Genomic DNA, 23,392 nt, shown 5'->3' with positions numbered 1-23,392 from the left:
TTTGCTTTCATGTAGTACACAACAGCATTTTAAGATATTGCTGCTACTGGCATTACTTGTAATTGGCCAGTTTGTTTAAACTAAGCATAAATACAGCAACTTTAAAATGTTTATTTTGTATTTTTTTTTTTATAGTAGTGTAGGATTATAATAATCATGGTAATGTTTTAATATTGCTTGTTATGGGAATACTGTTGCTACAATAGGATGGATTTTTAACAATTACCACTTGCTTTAAGATTCTTTAAGCAGAAATGTTTTTACTAGAAATGTAATTTTAGCATGCTTGAAGGTGTGAACACAGCCTGGTCTGGATCTCTGGTTAAGTTTTTATTGGGCAAACAGAAGGGGCTTGGAAACAGTTTAGCTGCAAATGCATACTGCTCTTAAACTTGTTCAAGAGTTCTTCCAGTAACCTGTGGGAACAAGAGAGTACATTTCTCAGCCAAAACCAGTCATACAGAAAACATTGTTTGTCAAGAATGCAAAGGTTATCTCATTTTCAGTCATAGTAAAATAAAAATGTTCTAATGTAATCATTCAGTTTTTTTGGACCAATTACTCTTTTTTTTGTTACCCAATTTAAACATATTTTTGAAATCCACTTATTGCTCAAGAGGGCTGAAGATCAATGTTTAACGATTTTTTCACCAGCTGAACCTAAGCAAAAAACATTGCCTAGCCTTGTGGATGCCTGAACAGTAGGGGTCTCTGAAACTCAACGAGGTGCACTATTCCAGTTGATTCTCCTCCCTACCCAAATGCAGTCCTCCCTCTGGACCTGTGAGATATGAATGAGTGCGTTCTCAATCACGACTCACCCTGCACTCCAGTGGGCAGTGCTTTTACTATGTGAGCTACTGGGAACCTACACAAATATTTTATTTGTGGTCAATCAAAGCCATTGTTTAAACCCAATAGTTACGGATTGAATCTTCAATCAGATTATTTTACACAAGGTATTTGCTCTTAAACCTGATTTTGAGCGTTAATGGGATTTTTTTTTTAATGATCCCACTTAAAATTCATAGTACTATAATTATTAAAAGTAAATAAATTACATAAACCCTGCACAATTCACTTGAATCACATGCCATTGCCTTCTTTATCACAGTAAATGATGCAAATGTAGGCAAACCTTCATAGGTAACCACAATAAGAATCTCTTACTTTTTATCCGCTCCACTGTGTAGCTGTGGCAAGGATTCCAATGCTTGCTTAAAGCTCTGGCTGTAACAAACCCAAATTATCCTTAATAGGCAATAAGCAGCAAACAGATGGTAGGACCATACTACTGGGATTTCAAATGAGGTGAACAAATCAACCAATTCTGTCACACAAACTATGATTCCAGACCTAAGAGCTAAGACCTTTATGATCAAAAAGCATATTAAACTTTCTTAAGTATCTTTATTTACAAAATGCTATCTTTAATGTATTTGGTGAAGGGCAATGCAAGCGTGCTATTTCATACCAACATCCATCATTTTCTATCACTTCAAAGCCCTGTTGATGGTTTAAACCATCAAGAACAAATGTTGACTCAAGTGTTACTTTTAACAATATCTTTAGTTCATGTGATTAATGTGAGCTGATGGAGCTTCATTGTGCAACCTGAATAGCCTTTTCAATACTTTTCCTGAAGTGACTTGTTTCAGCACAGGATATAAACTGTTAATATGTTAGAGGTCAAGTGTCAACAGATCCTGTCACTGGTTCAGAAGTTATGTCAGGAAGAGCATCAAAAGTTTGTCTGCTCGAATTGCACAATGGAGCTTTGTTAACCTCAATCTACAACCAATATGGTATGGCGTTTTTTAAAAATAACACCATTTTCAGTTAGAGGTGCACTGACGTTCAAGACTTGAGTTCATGAAAGAACAGTTTCGCTTCCCATTAAAACCTCAGGTGGTAGCAACAGGCTTAACTGGAAGAGAAGGGAAGAGGCTAACCTCAGTTGTCAGTAAGATTAACCTGAACCTTTTACAAAGCACAGTAAATACTATTTGAAAGAAATTGGAACAATGTTTGGTGTAAACTATGTGGCACTGACCAATTTCACAAAGAAAGGCCTGCTTTTGTTAAAACCTTTTAACTGAATGTCAAATTGGTACTGTATGTAGGGTACCTGTATCATAAATGGCGTTGCGTGTGCAAAATTAGCCGTACTCAATATGAATGTCATAAGACAAGCCACTAATTTTGCTAGAAAGGCTTGTTGGTTTTTAAAATACTGTGCTCTGGAATATTATGCTTGTGCATACTGTTGAGAAATGTAGTGTGTGCTATATCACACTGATGCAGCAATTCAGCCATTAATTAGCTTGCTTGCTGTTGAAGAGTTGTAAGACACTTTCATCAATTGCCAGACTGTTTTAAAATCAGTAAATTAAAAACTTGGCTATCTGATAAATTTCTACCTAAACACATTTAAAAAAACAAAGGGACATTTTTGGTTTTGGAAAATAATACATTTGATTTATAACAATTTGTTTTTATTTTGTACACAGTGAACATGTATGGAATGTGGAATAATTTGATTTAATCAATAGACTACCAATGAAAACATTGCTGCATGTGCTTAACACTGCCTTTGTATAGGTGTTTATTGCTAGTAATACAGTTAAAATCATCATTCTTTTCAGTCTGAAAATTGTCCTTGTACCAGACTTGTAATATTGCCCAACGTCTGTTTTCCCTTATGTCTTTAACTGTTATCATTAGCCCTTTTCCACCCAATACTCACTCAAGATAGCTCAAGAGATACAGCATCTCATTTTGAAAGCACAAGTCTTTATTAAACACACCAATTGTAACTTTTAAAGGTACAATATATCATAAAACCAAATTATGTTAAGCATTTCAGGCAATGCTTTTTGGTGATTTCTTACCTGCTCTCAGAAGTGAGGTAAGAAGCTATAGCATCCCTCAAGGCACAAAGTTCTAGCCTTGCCTAGAAAAGAGAGAGTGGAGAATATTTTACCATTTATCACAACTTTACTGTAAGCAAAATGCTTCTTTGGCACGCGATCTGCACAGGTATTTAATCAAAGTTCTAAATGTTACTATAATCTACTGAATACAGTGTAAAGAGGATGGCGTTCAAGTGATAATAATACTCCTAATATTGACACAAATAAGATTCTTAAAAAGCTCAAAAAATGCACATAAAAAGATGCATTTAATAAACCAACTTTTAGTATTAAATTGCATGACAAAATGAAAACATAAAAACATAGAATACCTGCATAAGTACCTTTGTAAAATATACTTTAAAAGTATAGGTAGGCTATTGCATAGGGGTGTTCTTTTGGATGTTTTCTTTTCTTGTCAGACAATGGTCACATATGAGGTCTTTACAGGAACATTTTTGTTTGAGCACATATTAAACCAGTTTTGATTCTATGGGTTTAATTGTAATGATACATGTGTGGGTTGTAACATGGGCATTACGCAGCTATCAAACAATATATTGTCGATAGTTTGTTATAACTAAGGATGATCGCATACATATATCTATATATATATATATATATATATATATATATATATTATATACACACACACATATACACAGTACCAGTCAAAAGATTGAGTACACCTGCTTGAAACCAGTTTTTTCATGATTATCTATGCATTTATCTGTACAAACTTGTCTATAAACACTTAATATTTCATTATATGATGTGTACTTACATAAGCTGATAATCAAAAGTGAATTGCATTCAAAAATTAAAAAAAAAATTTTTTAAATGAAAATATAAATCTTGTCGATTTCAATGAAATGATCACCCAAAGCAAGGGAATTTCAGTCTGAAGCCCAAGTCAGTTAAAAGCCTGAAATGTGTATAACACAGTGTTAAAATACTGGCCTAAGTATAAAAGTGTCTTTGTTAGATGTTCTCTGAGTTAACTAGCATGTTACCTAATTAACCTTTTGTCACCAATTATTGTTAACAGGTGAGGGTCCATGATTACTATAAATATCAAATCACAAGAACTTCACAAGTGTCTGTAACTGCTGTGGCAAAGACCATCAAACGCTTTGAAGAAACTGGCACTCATGAGGACCGAACAAGGTCAGGCAGGCCAAGGTTGACCTCAGAATCAGAGAACAAGTTAATTCAAGTCACAAGTCTGCGAAACTGGAGATTAACTGCCTCTGAAATACAAGCTCAGCTAAATGCTACTAGAAGTAAAGATGTTTCAAAATCAACTGTTCAGAGGAGATTGCGTAAAGCTGGCCTAACTGGAAGAATTGCTGCAAAGAAACCATTGTTAAGAGTGCAGAATAAGAGGAAGAGACTTGCATGGGCCAAAAAATACAGAAACTGGACAATGGAGGAGTGGAAGTCGGTCTTATGGACCGATGAGTCAAAATTTGGTTCAACCACCAAGTATTTGTAAGACGCAGAGAGGGTAAGCGCATGAGTTGTGCATGTGTGGTTCCCACTGACAAGCATGGTGGAGGCAGTGTCATGGTCTGGGGTTGCTTTGCTGGTGACAGGGCTGGTGATCTTTACCAAGTCCATGGCAAGCTCAGCCAGCATGGCTATCATAGCATACTTCAGAGGAATGCCATTCCATCAGGATTATGGCTAGTTGGGCAGTCCTTCATTCTTCAGCAAGATAATGACCCAAAACACACCTCAAAGTTGTGCAAGCACTATCTGGCGAAGAAGGAAAGTGAAGGACAACACAATCTAATGACCTGGCCTGCCTAGTCTCCAGACCTCAATCCCATCGAACTTGTATGGGACGAACTGGACAGAAGAGTCAAAGCAAAGCTACCCACAAGTGCCCTATATCTTTGGGAATTGCTGCAGAAGAGCTGGGAAGACATGTCGGGTTATTTCCTGCTGAAACTTGTTAACTGAATGCCTTGTGTTTGTGAGGCTGTTATTAAGGCAAAGGGAGGCTATTTTGAGGAATCCAAGATATAGAGACACTACAACTTTAACACTACAATTTTGAACACTGCTTTGATACTACAATACTTTGTATATTGTAACATGTGTTTTCATTTTCAATGAAAACACATGTTACATGTAAAACATTGTCAATTATGAAAAAAACCTAGTTTCCAGCAAGTGTACTCAAACTTTTGACTGGTACTGTGTGTCCACACACACATAATATATAATGGCCCGATCAACCCGTATATATATATGTATATATCTATATCTATATATATATATATATATATATATATATATATATATATATATATATATATATATAAATACAATATATATATATATCAATATCAGTATCACAAGTTAATTTAGGCGGGCACACACTCAAAAATCCCCTGCATTATCACAAATCGGAAATGCACCCAACCCAACTATTTTGTACATAATTCACTCATTATTTAACTGAAACAGAAAGTTGGTAAAACAGACAAACAGAAACCTCATCAGTCAAAGATAAAGTACACTGTAGAATTCAGTTTAATACTATTTATTATGATTAGGATTCATTGATATTTTCATCATCTCTGTTCTATGCACTGTATCGGTGGTGCGCAAACTTTTTATATGCCGCCTCCCTTACTTAGCACACCCCCCGTCCCCCGGTGACACAGATATTAAAATGTTACAACTTAACTTTATATTTTAACAGGTGTTTGTCTTTAGGATTTAATGTAAATCACATATTTTCCGAGATTTAACCACAAAAAGTTCAGATTTAGCTAAATATATAAATGTTAACAAACACATTCATATAATGTATAAATGCCGAAAAAGTATATCGTAAATTTTAGGATCCCTGACTCTTGTAGGCTTATATAATTCACAATATAATATATAACTGAGATAACACTCACATGTACTGGAATGTTATGCATTTAATTTTAGCACTGAACATAATTAAATTCAATTTGCATAATTTTCAGTCAAACATTATTCTGGGAAAGTCTGCTTAGCAATATTACGTGGACAACTTTTTTTCTACATAACAGCAAAAAAGATAAAAAAAATGTCTCTCTTGTTTTAAGGATTTCATCAGGTTTATACATACATTGGTCTTCTGAATTTAGTTCAGCCGGTAATGCCAAACTCAGAAATTATAATAAAATGATATAAAATTATTTAAAATGATTAAAATTATAGGACTCAGTGTAGATCCAACCAAATAGGATTTACCCAACATGATTCAAGTATTACTAATGGCAGAAAATATGTTAGTAAAACTTTAGTGATTGACAGGTAAGATGGAAGTGCAAAGTGGTTCCATTAAATACCAGCAGAACCTTCTTCATGGTGTTCTGTAATGACTGTACCTGTAGAGCTCCGTTCTTACTGAAGGAAGACACACACTGCATGAGGCGACTCATCTCTTCAGCAACTGCTTCCACAATTCGGGACAGGACTCTGGGAACTAGCTCTTTAGAAACTGTGAACACCTGGAAGTCACATTTATTTTCAAAAAGGTTTACCATAACTAATTTACAAATTCACATAAAACAGACAAATCGATAACAAAAAAAAAATGATGGTTTGAAATCAGCTGGACTAGTGATCACATAGAATGCAATCTTTATTGGTGTCTTTCGAACAAAATCCTGAACATTGTCGAACTAGTAGATCAAGAATAGTTCCAGCTCCGATTGCCAAATATCACTGTTTAGGGCTTGAAGTTTGCGAGTTTTATTTTTGATGACGTCCCTTTTGAGTTGAAACTGTTTCGGTTAATTTATATTTCAAACAGACGTGACATGTTTCATTAATGGATCATCACTGATCCTAAATGCATTTCATTCTTGCAGTTGCCTAGTTTTTCATTTTGCTCGTTATTTTCGCTTGTTTAACAGAGCTGACAGTTTTCCTTTTCAGCATAAGATATTAAGCAAGTTTATAACTTAAAATATCCTTGATTTGTAGCAAATAAATGATCTTAAATCCAGTTTGTAATTAATCATTTTCTCTTAATTAGGATGCAGAGACAGCTTAACAACTACTACTGCTAATTAACATTTAAAGGGAGGTTGAGATTTGGAAAATAAAAACCGAAAAGTTCAGGCCCTAACTATGTTAAATCCAATAAAGTTGGAATTGACCATGTCTATGACTTGACTCAGTGAGTTTATTCTTGATTTGCTCAATGGATATTTTTTTGAGTCAAAATTGGTAAACTTAAAGTACGGATTACAGCGATCCTTAAAAAGAACTGATTAAACAGCCTGGACTTACCTCTGCATGGACGGAAATAATATTCACCAACGCTTCCTTCAAGTAGTTTCTGACACCTACGGAAAGAATAACAAGGTTGGCCACATACATTTGTACACTTAAAGAATACATAACACATGAAAACATGTACTCTTTCACTGGACAGGAGCTATGGCTAAGTGGTATTAGTAAACATCATGATCCCATTGCTCAAAGAAGGAGCCGCCACCCTTTAGGTCTAGGACAGAGCGATTGGGTCTCCGAGCCGGATAGTATGGCTCCTTTCTGGGATAATCTGCAAACAAATGAATGAATGTGAACTGAGGGAGAGAAGCATACAAAAAGTGAAGGTATTAGAAAGGAAAGGTTTTTTTGCCCGGGGGGTCCCCTCTGACTCACTCTGTAGAGAACCTTCGTTCTCGGAGGACGGGGTGGCTCAGCCGACCCAAGGTTGGGAAGTGAAGCTTCACTTGTCCCCAGAGGAGACCGTTGCAGAGGTGAGGTTGCAGCATAGTGGAGGAGGTTGGGAGAGTAACATATAGTTTAGGATCAAGAGGTGAAACTTGTGATAAACAGAAGACCAGACTTCTGATTAAAGACATAACGTACAGTTATGGCCAAAAATTCATCACTTAGAATTTTAGGATTGAAACATAATTAAAAAATAAAATATATATTTTACTTAACATCATGTAATCAAAGAAACTACTAAATAACTTGTGGTACAGAATCCAAACTAAATTTCATCACAAACATATACACACTCATACACTGTCTGTGTGTGTGTGTGTGTCTGTATATATAATATATATATTATATATATATATATATATATATATATATATATTATATTTAAACCAAGGCTGATTAAATATGTTTAGCTAGGAATGTATCAGATAACCAAGTTTGTAATTTACTGATTTAAAACAGTCTGGCAATGAATGAAAGTATCTTGCAACATTTCAGCCATTAATCAGCTTTAACGGTCAGTTAAAAGGTTTTAACAAAAGTAGGCCTTGCTTTCAATGCCACGTAGTTTACATCAAACATTCCAATTTAATTAAAAAAGTAGTTGCTGTGCTTTGTAAAGGGATCAGGTTAATCTTACTGACAACTGTAGATGGATTTGGTTCTGAGGTTAGCCTCTTCCCTTCTCTTCCAGTTAAGCCACACGTACCTCCTGAGGTATTAATGGGAAATGAAACTCTTCACACCGACAGACAACCAAGATAATGTACTGTGCTAAAGAATTTTATAACCAAGTTTTATCACAACTGGATGAGCGATACTGTAGGTAAGGAAAAATGCAAATGTGACACACAACTCACGTACAAGCTTATATCCCTAGATTCTCAGTAACTTGCAAAAATGTGACGGTAAAATAACGCTCTACTGCTGGAACCATACATTATCATCAAACCTGTTGTAAACCCCCTCTGATTGACGAAACACTTCAGTACACATACATGGTTAACATGAAACCTATATAACATGACACATTATAATGTTAATGTTATTTCAAAACTAATAATAAACTCTGTGTTAAAAATAACTGACTCAAATCAACTATTCTGAGTTATTACCTTTAAAAAGTATTTGTCGGCAGCTATTAAATCAATCCATCCATTAATGTGTTGATTTTAAAACAAGAAAAGCTTATCATATTTATAACTGAGTTCCAATTAATGGCAATTAACTTCTGCATTAAAAGCTAATTGGAAGCATATCATGGATGGTGACATTTTTACAGCTGAACTGAAAATATTTTGCAAAATAACAAATACAAGTGATTCGTTATGTAAATGTGACCTTTCCTTATACCTAATTCAACAGCTACAACGGTGCATTTCTTTGAGTTTAATCAGAGATTACATATTGCCCAGGACTACAATCCCACAATTCACTGCAGAGATGACACATTTCTAAGGAAAGTGATATCAAAAGTATAAAAAGAAAGGTAAACCAAATAAATCACTTAAAAATAAAATATAAAAAACAGGTTCTATATTAATTAACACCGTCAGATTGTTATTGGTTGACATTCAATAATTGTGCAAACTAGGCAAACCGAAGGACTACATTGTTTAGTGCTGAGTAATTAACATATTGTATTATTTAATTAATATATAACAACTTTGAGTTCTTTAAGTGTATTACTTGGAAAATATGAGTACTGACACACCCCTAGTACTTATGTATTCAGAAAATGTACAACATAGATGCCATATTTTTTATTCACATCATCACACATCAATAGCATTTTAGTACATTCCAAATTACAATTGCAAAGAAGCAAATGTAAAGAATCGAGAGCAGAGTGTTTTTTTGTTCTATTTAGGGCTCATTATTATTTGTATTCCCATTATATTCATGGTGGCAAATGAAGATACTGTACATTTAAAGTGCTCAATGTACATGCAGTATGCGACACTGGTCTTAAAATAATCCTAAAACAATTCAATAGAGAACTTGAAAAACATTATTATTATTATCTAAAGCTGCACAAAGATTAAGTGATTCACTTTTCAACTAAAGAGTTCTAAGAAAAATACCCACTTGAAACAGCAGATTGCTAATAGAGTCTAGAAAAAATAACTGCACTCAACACAACAGACCAGTTAACCAGCCGCTGCCTTGGGTATGCCCATAATTTACTTTATGTAAGCAGCTGTTCAGTTAGTTCTAAGTAGGATTGACTGTTTGCAAAATGACTTTGTGCTGAAAGAGTTAAGCACCCATGAGCTGTTTCTTTGTTCAGCACTGTAATGAGGAAGCTGAAAGGGGCAAGCTAGATGACTACAATTATTGTAACATTTCAATCTGAAGAATTTTGTTTCTTAGAAGACTAAACCAACCTTAAACATTTTGTAACAGAAAAACTACAGCAAATCTACAAAACAGTAAACAGATTCTAATCCTGTTTTCTTCAATTGTTACCAATTTTTTTTTTTTTTTTTTTTATTTGTTTCAGTTGTAGAATACCAATGTCTACTGGTTATATAACAGGCAATTAGAACTAAAGAACAGCTCCTGAACTAAAAACAGTTCACTGCCATTGAGTAACTGCAATAAAAACTGCTGAGAATGAATGTAAAACAGGTAAAGGGATGTTTGTTCCTGACATATATTTTGTTGTTTTTTACTGCATGTTATGCATGAAGCAGGAAGAGGTTTTATAAGGAAAAGAGCAGCGAAAGTTACTACCACAATCGTAACTGGTTTCCGTTTCCGTAACCATAACCAAACTGGTGAAAGTAACATTTTCTTATAGCCTATGGTCAACAGTTCCTGTTTCTTTATACATAATATTAGTCTGATACTTATTATTGTATTTAAATAAAACTAATGTTAATGTAATACTTGTTTTAATTATCAGAATACACTGATAGTTTCCATTTATATTTCCATTTAACTTTTACTTCGAGAATGCTAGAAATGTTAAAACAAATACCTGCCTACTGCCGAGATATAATAACTTGTGCCAAGCATGCCCTTTCTCCAGTAATGACAAGGGTGATTACTGAGGGCCACGCAAGATCTTTTTTGTAAACAGGCAATGACTATGTTTATCAAAGCATTTTGGGATGCATTCATTAAAGTACTATTAGCAGTCCAGCAGATTGGTGCAGATTTTTTTTAAGGAAATATGGGTTTTATGCTAAATGCACCACATTTTGCACATGTATAGAGTTTACCTTATTTATCAATATTAGATATGGACCCAGTAAAAATGATTCAAAATGGCCACTGTTTAAAAAAAAAAAAAATCACTGATGTTCGGTTTGTAAATCACATACTGATCACTGTTTTTGGTTATAAAGCATACAATTAGTACAACATATGCTGTTAATCATTCTGATACATGATTTAACATTAGAAGGACCGGAGATATACTAATACCTAGAAGCCCCGCAGCAGTCTTTCTGACAGCTGTATTCAAAACACTGCATTTCGTATTTGCTGTTTCCTCTTTTTGAGTCACATTAATTATTAAAAACATAACTTGACAGTTTATTTGTCAGGCTTGAACCGAACAACCGAAGCGCTCATATATATATATATATATATATATATATATATATATATATATATATATATATATATATATATATATATATATATATATATATATACACACACACACCACACACACACACACACACACACACACACACGCGCGCGCGCTAACATTTATTTTACAAATCAAAACAAGAAAATGTAAATAAACATCTGAACAGACATCGGTTTACAACATATGTACATATTTATAAAACTGAAACGATAGCAATACATTTTTTACTTTACGAGCAATTGCTTTATCATCAGATGAAAAAAAGCAACTTTACAACGTAGATAAACTTAGAAGAAAACATCTTGCAGAAGCGCACAGCACAAAAAGTTATAAAAAATTTGAATTTATTTTGCTTTATTTCGACAAAAGGGTATTCCTTTACCTTGAGTCTAAAGCTGTTCACAACCAATACAGATAATGTGCTTCTCTGCGCCACCTTTCTGCACAGGGCACAACTGTTTTATTATTATTGCACTTGCTAACCATCAGCTGTGGGTACTCACTTGGCAGTTTTCCTCTGTTCCAAATGCTTCTTTTAAAGTTCCTGTGCTAACTGTAAAATACATTCTCTCCTTGGTAAATTCTTCTCTGTGCATTCTTTGTAAAGTGCCCAGGATGGCTGCTAGGTCCAAAACATTGTAAAACACCTGAACGGGCCACTGTCAGGAGCCAGCTTCCACGGAATGCTTCCGTGCCATCTGATCCAAAATATTAATTCCATATTTTGTTGCATTGTAACTCCAGTCTCTGGTATTTATTTTCAGTAGTCCCAATGCTAATTGACTGACCAAAACAGCACAGTTGGCAAGCAAGCACCAGCCTTTGAAAAGGCTAATTGAAAAACAAGACTGTCAGTCATTCACTCAGGCAGAAAGTAGAGACTAATCTAATTACAGCTAAACACATTGCAGACTGTTAAATAAAAATAATAAATACGAATACCGTTCTGTATAATCACAATACAATTGTTTTCTGTATGGCCGTCAATGTGACTGCTCCCGGGGCTTTTAGGTGTAATGTACTATATCTCCTTTATTTCTGCACGTCCGTGTTTAATGCTTTGTGGGAATATCTAATTTATATGGACAAAAAGGTATATTTGTACTTATGCAGCCCCATATGTGTTATACAACTGGAGAAAATTACATTTTAAAAACTAAAACTGCCAAAATGACTTACACGGGGCTTCTAGTGTTAAAAAAACATTGTGATCATAACTAATACTTGAACCAAAAGGCTTTTTACCTACACAAAGGGCTGGACATTCGTAAGAATGAAGTCCAGGTCACATTCAGGAAACATGTGAAAGCTTAGTGTGACACAACTGAAGAAATTGGCAATCCATTTAGGCAACCCACAGTGAAGACCTATTGGTGCTGGACACACATGACATAGTAAATTGTCAAGTGGCAGAAACTGTTTGACACATTAAGAAAATGGGCCAGGAACAGTATAAGAGCTTTGTTGATGAACAACTTGACAAGAGAACCAAGTCTCTTTGCTCCAATAAAAAGAAACAAGTTCCCCCTCTTCAGTTGCCCTCCACCTAGAACAGTGTCTAAAGAGAAACACCAGATTGCTTCACTGAAGCAAAAATGCTCTTTGTTCTCACAACTTCATGTGTACTGCCAGGTTCCTGATGAAGATTTGAATACATTTTTTCATCATGAAAACTAAACTTTTCCATCTTCACTGTCAGTTTGGAAACCTTCTGGATGCAAGTCAGACTTGTTGCAATGCCTAGAAAAGCTGTCTCCTGCTCCAACAGAGGACCCGTTGTTGATGTTCTGCTTCTTGATGGTGCTGCCATTATCAAAATGGCAGCACCATCAAGTGCCTAGTGCCTCCAAGGCATTTCAGGAATATGCCGAAAAGGTCTTCCTGCCATATGTAAAAAAAAAAAAAAAAAAACTACTACAACATGTGGGGGGAATATGTACTTGACAGCCTCAAAGCTATGACATGCAGCAAATGAGGTAAAGGTGTGCTGAGGTGTGTCCAGCCTAATACCAGACTAGCAGGCAATTGGGAAGCATTCCTCAGGGTTGATGAGAACAAATCTGAGCTCTTCAACTACCTGGCTAAGCAAACGGTCACAAATGAATGTGAGCAACAACAGCAGGTGATTTCAAGTAAAGGACAAGAGGTGCTCTGCAGCAAACCAAGGGATGATACAAGTGACCTATCACCATGCAGTCATGAAGAAGCTGACACCAGTCTCCTCATTTAACTAATAAAGTGATTAACTAGGCATTTTCCCGTTATTTTCAAGTTCTTCATTTGTTGATACAGTTCAGTTAAGCAACTGAACACTGCGTTGGAACGAAAACCAGTAGACAAGGTGTGCTGCCAGGAACAGGGTTGGGAAACACTGGCCTACAGTGCTTCTACCCTATTTTACAATACCTATCAGTTATAACAGTAAGGTGGTAGGAGATCTACAGTAACCAAATAAAGTATGGCACATACCTACAATACAACACCATTTAAACTATGCCTGGCATTTAAAGTAATAAAATGTGTTTTATAGAATGTGGTTCTATCATTCTTCCAAATAATACAATTAAGTTCCTTGATAAAAAATACCACCCTCCTTATTATTATTAGGTTAATACATACATTAGGTTTGGTCAAGACAACAACCACATGAGACTTTGGGTGGTTCATATTGTTGAGTATGACATCTACATATAGGAGTGAGCAATATAACCTCTCAATCTTACATTTGTGTTACCTTTTTTAATAAGGATGGTAGACACTGCAGTATTATCTGGGGCCCAGCCATCTAAGAGTCTACGGAAACAGTTTCAGTTCCCCCCACTTTTTAACCCACAAATCACCAAAGTACTATCAATTAAAAAATGTAAAAATATTTTCTTGGTTTATAAAAACTTAAATATGTTTTTGTTTATTTTACAAAACTGAGCCTTAACAAGGAACAGGGGAAGTTAAACCTTGCAAGCCTTATAGAGGTTACATTTATTTATTTACAGTTGCCCTTATCCAGGGCGACTTACAACTGTTACCTATAGAATCATAATACAAGGCTCCCTTGAGAAAGATATGTACAACATATCGAAACGTTGGGCAGCTGGCTCTTTGAGCTATATATGTGTGTGTGAGTGTGTGTGTGTGTGTGTGTGTATAACAGCTAGGCGTATTATTAACCTATATTTTTTCTTTAACATTATAGATTCATTATGAGATCAATGGTGCATATTTATAAATGCATAACTTATAATGAAACTGAACCTGAAAAGAAGTTTCCATATTCATTGCAATTGGTGAACCATCTTTGACAAAGAGTTTATTATTAAGAATAAAATATATTGTTTATTTACTGAATACCACTTTAAATCTTTAGTGTGCTACAATCCTATTTTAATTGGAAATAATATTCTCTGGTGAATGTTTTTTACATTCTTCCATAGTTTCACAGTTCTGTGCATTTTGCTTCACCAGAATATCTACATTAGCTAAGTTAGCTTTAGCTGTGGACACATTTCTTTTTTAATCTTTCAACCTTCTTGAGTTTTCATAGTTTGGTTTGGAACAATGCAAATCGCCCACTTTTTTTTTTTTTTTTTTTTTTTTTTTTCTGATGCTGGATTTGAATGAACGCAAGATAGATCTACAGATAGTGTTTTTCATGTTCACGGTGGGGTTGTCTCGCAAATGGCAAAACCCCATCACGATGCAGAACATTCACTTAATTCAAACCTGATCTGAAAACACAAGCAGTGAGCAGCAACACCACAGAGTCGCTCTTCTAATTAAAGCTACAGTACCACATAGCAGTGCAGTACACAACACAACAAGGAAATAACACATCAAATAGCAACCTAAATAGTCCATCTTTAATTAATAGAATTAAACAAATGTCGAATATGTAGGTTAATTAAACAAATGTCGAATATTCTATTAATTAAACGAACATAGACTATTTAGGTCGCTATTTGATGTGTTTTTGAAGCTGGTTTTCACCAAGGTACAAGTGACTACACTGTTTAATACTGAGGCCCTAGATTACGTATTTATTATTTAGTCATTTAGAAGATGCTTTTATCCAAAGCGATTTACAGAGACTTGGGCTGCACAGTCACTTTCAATAGTACCTTGGTTCTACATCTCATCCGAAGGACAGAGCACGAGGAAGTTAAGCAACTGAGCAAGTGGCTGGGATTGAACCTAGAACCTCCTGGTAGCAAGCCCCTTTCTCTAACCATTGGACCACCAAGCCTCCGAGGGTTTGAACTGTATGGTAAAACAAACCTATAAAACTTGTAATGGCCTTCAAGTTGGAACACCATACTGCCAAAATGCTTTTCTTAATTCTATTAATTAATTAAACAAATGTAGAATATTTAGCTTGCTATTTGATGGGTTATTTTATTCTGTTGTGTAGTGTAGCTTTAATTAGCAGACCGAATCGCACTGTGACGTTACTGCTCACTGCTTGTGCTTTTGAATGATCATCTTCAGATTGGGTTTGTGTAAAGTCAGTGTTCTGCATCGCAATGGGGATTCGCAAGACAATCCAACTATGAACACAAAAAGATTTCGAAATTCTAAACATTTTAATTAACCTCAATATCTTGCATTCATTCAACTCCAGCATCAGAAACAATGGTCGATTTGCATTGTTCCAATGTGACAAACTAAAGATTTAAGGTGGTATTCAGTAAATAAACAATACATTTTATTAACAATACACTCCTTGTCAAAGATGGTTCACCAATTGCAATGAATATGGGAACTTCTTTTAAGGTTTGGTTTCATTATAAGTTATGTGTTTATAAATATGCACCATTGATCTCATAATGAATCTATAACATTAAAGAAGAAATATAGGTCAATAACACACCCAGCTGTTTTTCAAGCTGGTTTTCACCAAGGTACAACAGTAACTACACTGTATTCTATTGAGGTATTATATCCCAGTTTTTGAACTGTATGGTAAAACAAACCTGTAAAACTTGTAATGTCTTTCCAGATGGAACACCACAGTGCCAAAATGCATTTCCTATTAAAAATAAATAAATAACAATAATTATTTTTTTCAAGTAATATTAAAAACAAAAAATAACTTCTTGCCTAGCTTGAAATAAACAAAATTCTTGGTTTTGTAGCCAGGTAGAAATCAGTTCTCATCTTAATTTAATTTGAAAAATAAAATCTTAAATTTCTCCTATAATAGGAAAGTTAGTCATTTTGTCACTTACCTAAATACTGTACAATTACCTCAATACAAATATTTTCTTTAGAACATTTTACAGATCGGATGACGGATGGCAGCACAGGAGTCTCAAGCTAAAATAATTTGAATACTATGTATTTATTTTTCATATTAAGAAAGCACCCTTAAAGGACCATTAACTTTCATTAACTTAGAACTGTCACTTCTTCATTGAAACTGATGTCAATGAGACTGGGTTGAACTGTTCTAAGGCTTAAAAAATGAATATAATTAAATGAAAGAAATAACAATGCTTCAACAATTCTTCCATTTTTAAACCTTTTATTTCCACCTTGCAGTTTCCTAGAATCCTTTTTCAAGCATCGGAACAAAGTACTACCTCACAAAATGGGGACTGGGCTTATGATTACCTTAGCTGTGCATTTAATTAAAATGGCACTTTTAGATAGTGTAGTTGATCAAACTACCTTGACAACTGACATATGCACCAAACATATACTTTGGTCCTCTGCAGTTCCATTCTTACCCAACAGATGGCAGTACACTCTGAACTCATTAAGAACAGTGCATTTTTGCAGAAGTTGTGCATCAGTGTGGATTTAAAAAATGTTGAACTTGAGTAGTAGTTATAATAATAATAATAATAATAATAATAATAATAATAATAATAATAATAATAATAATAATAATAATAACTAGGACACCTTCACCAGTACATCCTCATACTAGGCTCACACTGGTCTAATAACTGAATTATATAAATCTTAATGTGTGAAAAAATATAAAATAAAAAGGGATAAGGGACCTAGATGGAACCTACTGTAAACAAGCAAACTGGTCTGGACCCCTCATGCCTTTAAACTCTACATGTCAAACCAACAACTGTAGTAATAATATTCTAATCCCATAATCATTTATATAAAACCAGTGCATGGTGCACCGGTTGATCTAACAGAGAACCACACACACAGACACACACCCCAACCCTTTTTATTAATGACACTTTTTTAAAAGTTTGTGATGAGAGGAAGTCACTTGACACAGTGATAACCATCACCTCCACCACTGCCCACAGCCTTTCAATCGCCCAAGGCACTAGCCAGTTGTTTTTACAGTTTACCTGTCATTGCAATAAAAAAAAAAAAAAAAAAAAACAGAAAAAATAAAACAAAACAAGATTCAGATTAAAACAAAACCCTACCAGCAGACACCCGCTCTTAAATAACTCCTACAATGGTCTGACAGCCACAGTAGTGTTATATGTTTTATACAGAAATACAATTTCACATATGAAGTGCTGTTTAAATGACTTAATTCCACCATTTGTATGTATGCGAGTATTACAGTTTGGTCTGGGAATGAAGTGACTGCTCCAAAACATCTTAAAAAAGGGACTTAATGGCCTTTTTTTTTTTTTTTTTTTTTTTTTTTTTTCTGAGTGATGACATTCATCCTCAAGCTGAGGTATGTCTTTTGACATTTTAGACACATAGAAAGTGTCCCCACCCACACTGCATATTCAACCAACCCACTTGCCTAGTTCATACACTACATTGGCAGGCTGATACCTGGAAATTCCCCATTGGACCAAACAAGTCTTACCTATACACTGTATTCTCTCCACTACTCATTTACAGTAATAAAGTCTCCTCTGGTAAACAAAATCAATCCTTACATGCAACATACATGAAAGTGACTGAAAGCCTATTGTATTGGACAAGCTGGATTTTCTTATTCTAACAGTCTGCTTAAAGCCATGTAAATTGAATGTCCATTTTAACCACAAACAAGTTTAAAAAGCTCCCCCATTCTCTATGTACACATTTAGCTAATGCTGTGTCTGTAACCTATATTAATTCACTGCGGCCATCCTTGTTTAAGTTTCACAATGTGGTCCTAATTGATGTTAGTGTCAAGGAGAAGCATAATGTATGCATCACCTGTAAACTGATGAGGACTCGTCAAAACATTTTAGTCGATGTGCAAATATCCGAAGAATAAATACATTTCTTTTTACTGGTAGATAATGTGTGTAGCAGTTAAAATATATTGATCGTTAGATTTTTTTTGGACACAAGGGTTTTTGGATTTAAAAAATAAAATTATATATTTGCTTTTATCATATTAGAGATACAGGAAAGTCTAAGAGCTAAATTTGACACCTGTGTTGTATTTTTTGTTTTATTGGTGTACTGTTGCTGTATGCAAGCAATTTGAACGGTTATCCCCCAACCTCACATACACCCCCACATACTCCCACCCACCCTTATATTTTTCTGGGGTCTTTTTGCAATATATTCCTTTAGAAAGTTCCCCTGGCTAGACTTGGTGTTATCTCTAAACAATTTCTCAATTAATGGATAAACAATAAATGTTTATCTGTTTATTATTGTACCCCGAAAGGATGTCCGCTGAAAGGCAGTCTGTGTCACAACTGTAAGTCTATACGATGCAGGTGGTGCTTCCCCAAGGAAGCAGGCAGATTAACTTTTCCGTGAACTATTTCCTGTCAAAACCTCTGTGTGATGTTTTGCATGATAATTGTCTGATGCCAAATCCATTAACATAGTTATTTGCTGTTGCCAGTCCCTACTTTGTTTTGATTGGTGTTTTTTAAACAGAAAAAAGAAACCGCAAAGTGTAGGTGAATGTTGGAAAATTGGAAAACCACACCTACCTCACTTACCACATTTTCCAGTTTTTAACCCATTTTGCATGCTCAACAAAATATTATTTATGTCACAATTTTGTAAACAGGAAATTCCAAAAAAAGAAAAGAAAAAAAAAAAAAAACAGCAATTGTTATTAACCTATTAAACTCCCATTTTTAAAACTAACACTTGTATACTGATCCAACTTAAACCATTTCAAAATGTATTATTACACTGTTTGGCTGTATGTAAAATACAAATATATAAAAAATGCCCCAGCACCACAGAAAAGATGGGGGTCCATTCTTCAAAGATAAGAACATTATTTTAATTAGCAAGCACAATGGTATACTCAAAATGTATCCTTTTTCAAGGACTTATGAATCCCTGTAGATGGACCATGAACTGACCATTTGCTGCTTTGCATATCATTGTTTTGAACCAATGTTTGTTTTTATTAAAAAGAAAATAGAGTGATAATAATGAAGTACTGGATTTGTGTTTTCATTCTGCTACCATATTTTTTAATCTGCTACATTATCCTTAATTTTGGATTGCCCAATGTTACCCTATGACAAAAAAAAAAAAAAAAAAAAACAAGATTAGTGCTTATTGGAATCTGCAAGACCAGCTGTTGCCAGCTACATGTGTTGTGAACACTATAGCACAGTACAGCAATTGGCAGCCCAAGCCTGGTTAATTCTTAATAAAGATGGCCTCGTTGTTCTGTAACTACATCAAGCTACTTTTCTTTTTTGGGGGGGGGGGGGGGGGGGGGGGGGATTAAATCAATGGTTGGGTCCTACAATTTATGCAAAAGCAAATATTGAAACACTTGTCTACTTTTTTAAATGTATTCATATATACACACTACAATTGTGCTAAACAAACTGACAACAAGTAACTGTTTCAATATTACTGTTATTAGTCCATATGGTTAGAAAAATCACTGGAAATGTGTTTAAGCCTTAATATAGAATATTTGCGGGACACATGTATGTGACAAAAAAAAAATAATCTAAATCCTGTGAACAACAGGCACGAACACTGCACTGCAAAAACTCACACTGAATGGAGGCTCTTGGATGCACTTCCCCCTTTTAATGAAAGTTCACATGCAAAACAAATGATGAATGATTTTTAAAAGAGCTTTTTGTTTTAAATTGTTTGTAACAGATTCAACCTGAAAATATATATTAAAAAAAAAAAAAAAGGACTGAATTTGTAATTATTAAAAACGTACATTTCTTATTTATATACTGCATGTAAAACTGTAAAAATGGAATCAATGGCTAGGCAAACTATTAATGGTGAGAGGTCACCTAGGTAACCAAAGAAGGTCTACAAATGTTGCTTGTGCTGCGCTGTGCTGAGCTGAGCTGAGCTGAGCTGTTGCCCCCTTCCACCATTCCCTAATGTATCACAGTATCTACAACAAAATGAACAAATCAATATATTTATACAACTAGACTACAAATTTGTGTCTGCTGTTTTAATGTGCACGACTTATGCAACATTGACAGGATGATTCAGTATCCCTGTGTGGTTAGGAGGGCTGGAGCTAACAATGAAAAGAAAAATTACAGGTACGCTATTTAAACAGTTGTAGTACCACACAGGGATGTGTAATGCTATATTTTTTGGATCCCCACTACTTACATTTTAAACTAATCAGAGTGCTGCATTTCATACACAAGAGGACTTTTATTTCCGTGTAGAGATGCTGTCGACACAAACCAAACAGGCCCTGAATTTAAACTCAAAATTCCCTAAAGGCATCAACAAAAGACTACAGAAAAATTTAATACAGATATCAACTTCAATTTATTTGAGTTTCTGAAACTAATTAATTTAACTTCCGCATGACTACTGAAAATAAAGTGGAAATATTTGCCAGCTGTAAACAGATCAGCTGTTTTGAAGCTATCAGTCCTGTTGGTATGACGCTGTATAACAATAAAGAACCACAGCAACCATAAAATCTTCAATAAGCAAGTAGGTGCACAGGCACTTCTCCGTAGCCACCTTGCTAATCCTGCATTTATCACTGTGTGTGTGTGTGTGTGTGTGTGAGACATGACCAGTTTCATGAGCAACCACATTTTACTTTCACATCTTTACCTTCTCTGTGTAAGGTTTGGGTGCAGGGGTTGGGCTAAAACTCTCTTTGGTCCACAAGCTACACATGCTACTATCTATATGGTCATGTTACAGTCCTGCAATCATAAAACGTTTCTCAAAACAAATCTAGCTAGAGTTAAGATATGTCATATTTGCAAAAAATAATTTGCTTGAAAGTTTAATGTATTTGTTTTTATTAACAAAATGATGTTACAATTGTTTTGATGTTACTGTATTTCAACTGTATACTCAGTATGCCTTATTAAACAGAGCACAATGAATCATATTATATTTATTTGCAATTCTGTCACAGTCAACAATTAAGACATGTCAACACATGTACTGTTGGTAGAGTCAGTTTTTTCTTAGAAACTCAACAAGCAGCAGCCTATTGATGAGGTAAACTTCTTACAAAGCAGGTTGTGGAGTTCTGTGCTGTTTTTTAGGACATTTCCCTAGGATTGGGCATGGGCCCATATACATACTCCTCAAACTGCAATGCAATCACAATAGCTTCTCTAGAAAAATATAGGGGTATAGTTTTAAGTATTTAATTTCAACTGTTAATTTTACAAAACTATAACAAAAAAAACTACTTAAATGATTTCAAGGTCTCTTAAACATTTTCAAGCATTTGTTTCTTAGTTTTGTATCACTCATATGCTCCTTTAAAATATATACACGTCTGTTGCTATACTGCATGAAATACTCACAGCCAAGGTCATTCACATTCAATGTTTAATGTAAATACATCACAAAAACACCACTAGTATAACAAACCATATTTTGAGTCCAGTACACGGTTTTGAATCAGATGGTCCAGGTTCTGTAGTGTATTTTAGATCACTGAAGTATTTTAGTGTTTATAATAAGATGCACTTTCAATGTCTGTTTCGTTGCACTTTCAAATTTCTGTCCAAAAATGACCTTTGAATGACTTGACTAATTTTGGTTTAACAGCATGCAACTAGGTTAACCAAAATAAATACTGTAGTACAGTACATTTTCACTTTTCTGGTGTACTTTTTTTCATTGATAGTAACAGAAACTGCAAAGCTTCTTCTAGTAAATAGCTGCTGGGACCACCCCTGTCCTGCCTCCCTCCCATTGCTCTGGGTCTTCTGAGCAACTGTTTTTTTTTTTTTTTTTTTTTTTCTAACAAAGCAAAGCATTATTTGTGGCAATGGGCAGTATTTATACAAGGGTCTGGTAACACACATATGGTATTTTAAATCTCATTTATGTTTTCATTTTATTACACTACCATACTAAGATTGGTTTATAAAATATATTTTGCCTTTGTGGCAGAAAAAAAGAACAGCAAAATCATCTCAAAGGTGTATTCCCTGAAGTAGGTCCAGCAGTTATCCACAATTAGAAATGACAGCATAAATACTACTAGGGGCAGAGAGAAGTGTAATAAAATGACAAGTGCACTTCTTTGAAAGTACAGGTATTAACAGAACTTCTGTTCCAAAGTAAAATGTGCAGTAACCGCCTTGTGTTATTCTAACATCTTGTATTCCAATGCTAAGTAATCTTTGACTTGATTTAACCACTTCCGGGCCACTTTCATTCCTAGGAAGAGCATGACGACTCATGACTCATGCATTTCATTTAGCATATTTTCAGTATTTTTTAACAAAAACAATTATTAAAAAAAAAATATATATATATATATTAATACTGTACCATTAACAGGGTTCCTGCTGTTTTTCAGTTATAACTGATAAACCACAGAACAGCAAAAAAACCACAAAAAACAAATAATTAAAGGTGAAGGTGCGTAAAACGACTAAAAGTGTACATTTTTTTGTGCAGGAAAAAAAGGAATGTGGAGAAATAAGGGGTACTTTTTACTGCAGTAAATCTGAATGTAAGTACATTTAGAAAATCCCTTAGTCTACAATGTACAGTACTTTAATAAAAGTGGTCCCATGTTGCGTCATGTGGTCTACTAGATTTAGACAAACAACAACCAAAGGCGGCTGTATTTCAGTAACTTCACAAGACACAATAGTGGGTTGCCAGTGCAAGTGGCTGCAATACTTCAATTCACAGTCGCAAGCGGGTCATTTATCCTCTTCCCTAGCAAATCTGGTGTAAATTACCTCAGTGAATATTAACTAATTCAATTAAATTAATAATAAAAAAAAAATGTTTGTTATGCCGCATC

Source organism: Polyodon spathula, chromosome 3, assembly GCF_017654505.1.
Source record: "Polyodon spathula isolate WHYD16114869_AA chromosome 3, ASM1765450v1, whole genome shotgun sequence".
NCBI lineage: Eukaryota > Metazoa > Chordata > Actinopteri > Acipenseriformes > Polyodontidae > Polyodon > Polyodon spathula.
This window is presented reverse-complemented; position numbering follows the sequence as displayed.